Here is a 6000-nt window from a genome sequence, read left to right as displayed (position 1 = left end):
TCCACTGGAGACGCAGATGGTGATTTACCGTATTTATCGGCGTATAACACACACATTGATTTTAAGAGGGATGTTTCAGGGAAAAAAAAAACTTACATTTTAAACTTTGAAGAAAAATAAGGGTCAGTGCCCATCTGCAGCCTCACCATTGCCATTAATGCAGCCTGACCAATGCCAATTGCAAATGCCATCAATGCAGCAGCCTCACCATTTCCATCAATGCAGCAGCCTCACCATTTCCATCAATGCAGCAGCCTCACCATTTCCATCAATGCAGCGGCCTCACCATTGTCTTCAATGCAGCAGCCTCACCATTGCCTCAGAGCAACCTGACCAATGCCCATCTGCAGCCTTGCAAGTGCCATCAATGCAGCCTCACCATTGCCATCAGTGCAGCAGCCTTACCATTGCCATCAATGCAGCAGCCTCACCATTGCCATAAATGCAGCAGCCTCACCATTGCCATCAATGCAGTAGCCTCACCATTGCCTTCAATGCAGCAGCCTCACCATTGCCATCAATGCAGCAGCCTCACCATTGCCATCAATGCAGCAGCCTCACCATTGCCTTCAATGAAGCAGCCTCACCATTGCCTTCAATGCAGCAGCCTCACCATTGCCTTCAATGCAGCAGCCTCACCATTGCAATCAGTGCAGCCTGATCAATGCCCATCTGCAGCCTAGAGGGGACAGGGGGGGACAGGGGGGGGTGGGACGAGTGCCGACAGATTACATACAGTGAGAATCTCCTATGATAGACAGAATACTGGTCCAATGGTGGCCCAGGAGACGGGACTTCCTATTAAAGAAGCCGCCAAGTAAAGAGGAGATTCTCACTATATGTAATCTGACGACGCTCGTCCCGCCCCCCTTCCTGTCCCATCCGAGGCAGCTAAAATTGAAGTATTCGTGTATAACACGCACACGCTATTTGCACCCGATTTTCATGGTGAAAAAGTGACTGTTATACGCCAATAAATACAGTAATTGCATTATTCCACCCATGTAAAAAAAGAAATGTCTCAAACTACGATATGTTATTTTTTAATGCATTTTCTACAATCTAAAAATGCAAATCAATGAAGGAAAAATGTCTTGTACAGACTTTTTTTTTATTCCTAACCCTCACAAAGGCCCCTCGTTTAGTACCTTGTGTGAACAGTCCTGTAGGTAACACTTGATGCTCAAAGCCGCCTGTTATCTAACGAGGTCTCTCTGTGTTTCAATGATACATTTCCTTTCGGGGGAAAGAGCTGCGATGGCAAAGTGACACCATCCAGTGTGACACATAGCATTGAGCAAGAGATGAGCTTGTAAGGAGAGCTGTCCTATCCCTCACCTGATGCGTTGTGTCATAGCTATTTGGCTATAATAAGACTTCCAGCTTGGCAGGACGCTGTGAGAGCATGAGGTCACTGTTCAGGGAGACTGATGGCTGACAGATCAACAGGTGAAAGACAAGAGGGACAATAAAGGGGGACTCCACTGGCAGCCCCCTTGTTTTCAAACAATCTAAATGAAAAAAATCTGAATGTGCAATAAATATATGCTGGAAAGCTAAAAACTCAACTACGAATTTGTTCTACTTTACAGAAAATGCAGAGGTACGGTAAAAAACATATACAGGCAGTTCCCGGGTTACAAACAAGGTTTTGTAGGTTTGCTCTCAAGTTGAATTTGTATGTAAGTTGGAACAGCCGACCAGCCAACAGGCTTTCTTAAAGACTACTGGTGGCTGGCTGGAAAGGCTTCTCTTCCTGGCCAATCAGGATGCAAGTCTTAAGGCCCAATTGGCCGAGAGGGGAAGCGACTGTATTGGCCGCCGAGGAGCAGGGGGGAGCCACCGAGAATGAGGAGTTGCAGGGGAAGCTGCTGAAGCTGCCTCTGACCTAGATGGGTAAGTGTGAGGCTGGTGGGGGCAGACGGGCGAGTGACAGGGGGTTGGGGGTTTGAGTGACGGACTGACCCGCCCCCAAAAATTTAGCACTTGCCACCACTGAGTATTATACACTTTTTATTTTGCAAAGACTGCATGAGTCTACAAGTCACAATTGTCAGCAACAGTAACATTTACCAAAAATCTCCACCTTTTGTCAACCAGAAAGGCCAACCGTCCAATCAATTTTCTTGGCTAAGATGGGCTTGTCGGTTTGCTGCTGGTAAGAGAAGACATTTTCTCAGTCTCTTCTCCCCCAATGATCAGACTGAAACATTGTAGCTTTGTAGCAAGTCGCAAGGTGAGAAACTGGAGCAGGGGCTGATCTGTGTCAGAAGTTTGTGAACACAGGTAAAAACTTTACAGGCACCAGGATTTACATAATTATGTAATCTCTGAGCTGGCGTCTCAGTCCAGGAAGTAAATGAAGACCCTGGATGATGCCTGAATAAAGATGTAGCCATCCATCTAGAGAGAAAGCAGATGAAGGCACTGCCACGGGGAGTACTGTGATCTCTGTGAGAGCTAATAAATAACTGGAAGAGTTATAATCACACATTACTTAGTATTAGAAAGTATATCTGATACTAGGTCTATGTTATACAGTAAACTGGCACAGTTATATAAACATAAAAGGGGGTCAGTGCTAAAGAAAAGAAATGGGCAGCTTGAAATAGGTAATATACAGTACCCAAACAAACCAACAAAGAAAATGATACAATGCATCCAAATATAGAATATTACAAACTTAAAGCATGCCCTATCAACACAGCATTCATAATGTGCAAAACACACCCACCATATTCAAAAATGATAATGAAAATAAATCAGTGTGAGTAAAGTCCAATGTAAAAAAGTCCAAAATATGTGATAAATTTCACAGCAAAGTAAGTGATGCAGCCACTGCAATGGGGACACCCCGCAGTACTGCTTCTCACCACTGGGGACAGTCAGACAGTTTGCTTGATACTGTTTGGGAAAAAAGCACTCACACACGGAGCCACAAGCAGGGGCCCATATATAGTGTAGTATATTTATTAAAAAGTATAGATTCCACAAAAAAAAAAGTAAAAGGCTTCATCCAAATGGCAATAAAACAATTGTCATGATAAATAAAACGGTGCACTGTCAGCGTACAGCTCCTGCCCCAACGTGTTTCATGCGAATGCACGTCTTTAGGGGACGCTAGTACAGCACAGTTATGTATCAAACAGTTTGCGCCCTAATGGCCCTAAACAGTTTTAAACTATATTAACAGCACTTTAATTTCTCTCTTATTGTTAAAGTGGTTGTAAACCCTTACATATACCTAGTGAAGGGACTGGCCTCAGGTGGTACACAGAGATGAAACACATCCTCATACAGTAGCTGTACCTGTTTATCTGCAATTTTCTCTTCATTGTTCAAAGTGCTGAATTATAAAACTTGTCTAAGGCTGGATTCACATCTATGCATTTTTAGTGCATTTTGCAGATTTGTACTACAGAATGTGTTCCATAGGAAACCATGTCAAATGTTCTGTAGTGCAAATCTGCAAAATGCAAAAAGCACTAAAACTGCATAGGTGTGGATTCACACCTATGCATTTTTATTGCTTTTTGCATTTTGCAGATTTGTGCTACAGTCCATTTACCATGGTTTCCTATGGACCACGTTCTTTAGTGCAAATCTGCAAAATGCACTAAAAATGCATAGATGTGAATCCAGCCTTAGGCCTGATTCCCACTTTTGGAGGTTGCAGTTTGCATATTCCGGGTGCATTTTGCATTTTTCAATACACGCCATTGACGTCTATGAAACTAAAAAACAGAAGAAAGTCCCTGGCCCTTTCCATAAAATGCACAGATGTGAACTACATCCATAGGAAACCATGTTAAATGGACTGTAGTGTGTTTCTGCAAAACTGAAAATGCATTAAAAAATGCATAGGTATGAACCAGGCCTTATGCTCTGTACACACGATCGGACACTCCGACAACAAAATCCATGGATTTTTTTCCGACAGATGTTGACTCAAACTTGTCTTGTCTTAAACTTGCATACACACGGTCACACAAAGTTGGTGGGAAATTCCGAATGTCAAGAACGCAGTGACGTACAACACATACGATGAGCCGAGAAAAATTATTCCGAGCATGTGTGGAACTTTGTGTGTCGGAATTGTGTACACGCGATCGAAATTTCCAACAACGGATTTTGTTGCCGAAAAAATTTGAGATCCAGATTTTGTGTGACAGAAATTCCTATTGAAAATGTATGATGGAGCCTACACACGGTGGGAATTTCCGACAACAAGGTCCCATCAAACATTTTCCGTAGGAAAATCCAACCATGTGTACGGGGCATTAGGCTCGATTCACATCTATGCATGTTGCCTTTGAGCGTTTTTGCAGTGCTTTTTGCGGTGCTTGCCGCATTTTTGGACACGCGTTTTTGCCGCGATTTTGCTGTGTTTTGCGTTTTGCGTTTTTTTTACACTGTAGTTGCTTAGCAACCAGATATATACAGTGAAAAAAAATGAAAAAACAAAAAACGCGGTAAAACGTGGTAAAAGTGCGGTACTTGCGTTTTTGATGCAGGTTCATTGACTTCTATTACATGCAAAACGCTGCATTTTGCATGAAAAAAAGTCCCCGACCCTTTCCAAAAACGCAGAGGCACAAAAATGCATTGATGTGAACATGTTCCATAGGAACCCATGTTAAAAAATTTCCTTGCATTTTTGCAAAATGCATCAAAAAACGCACTAGTGTGAATCGAGCCTGAGAGTCCTGAAAAAAGGTGTGGCAAAGAGCTGACTCTGCAGAGCTCACTGAGGAGAGATCTGAGAGCTGATTGGAGGGAAGGGACACACCCCCTTCACATAGCACACAGGAACATAGCTGAGGCTTTTAATCAGCTGGAGGTCCCTCCCCTGTCACCATTTTTCTGTTGGTGTGTTAGAAGTGACTTGTGACGATAGCAGAAGAATGAAGCAGCATACAGAAATGACACTTAGTGCTCTTAATTGAGACAAGTACATACTATAGAGCAGTGATGGCAAACCTTGGCACCCCAGATGTTTTGGAACTACATTTCCCATGATGCCCATGCACTCTGCAGTGTACTGGAGCATCATGGGAAATGTAGTTCCGAAACATCTGGGGTGCCAAGGTTCACCATCACTGCTATAGAGGGATATTCTTTGTCCATATTTATGTCTGAGGTTTACAACCACTTCAATTGCCCAGATGTTTTTTATAACTTCAAATCTTGAAGCTCATTTCTTTATCTACCCCCATAGCCACCCTCTCAGCCATCTTTCATTCCTCTTATTTGCAGTATGCGATGTCACTTGCATAAACCAGGTCTACAAGTAGACAGAACTTGTCCAGAGCCAGGAACACTTAAACTATCTATAAACACGCAGTCTTCTGATGTTTTCTACATTTTGTAAAAGCCATATAACCCTGTATTCTGCCCCCTTTCCCCACTTTTTTTTTTTTTAACACGTAGTGTTTAAACTAATATTTCTGTTTTTCCATTTCCAAACATTCGCAGAGACGGCAATGAGGATGGAAAGGTTTTCTGAAAGGAATCGTAAACAGGTTGACAAAGAACAATTTTATGACTCTTGACAAGGAGTGAGAAGCTGATGGATTGGAGGAATTGAGGGAGAACAGAAATGTATTGAAGTGTAGTGAATTTAAAGTGCACCTGTTTGGAGTCTGAAAAACGGGCTGGAATTTTTATTATTAAAGTTAAAGCTCAGGCATGTACTGGCCCCTGGGACTACCGGGAGTTTCCCGGTGGACCGGTGGCTCAGTGGGACAGTTTCCAGACATCCCAAGCCTCCTGTGAGGTGCGGGAGTCTCCTGCAGTTTGGCTGCGGCTCCCGGACACCCGCGAGGTACTTGTTATATTCAGGTTGCATGGCTGCAGGGCCGATTCTGGATGGTCCCCTGGTTCACAGCCGGGACTGATCGGTGCGGCAGGAGGGGTCGTTACCAATCTCCATGTATAGCTTTTTAGCCAACAGCCGTTTCTCCTCCTCACCCTCCCGCATGTGTCGGTTAAAAAGCTATA

This window comes from Lithobates pipiens, unplaced genomic scaffold (assembly GCF_037356315.1).
Source record: "Lithobates pipiens isolate NorthernLeopardFrog02 unplaced genomic scaffold, aLitPip1_a1.2 Scaffold_8, whole genome shotgun sequence".
In the NCBI taxonomy this organism is placed as follows: Eukaryota; Metazoa; Chordata; class Amphibia; order Anura; family Ranidae; genus Lithobates; species Lithobates pipiens.
Note: the sequence above shows the minus strand (reverse complement) of the source record.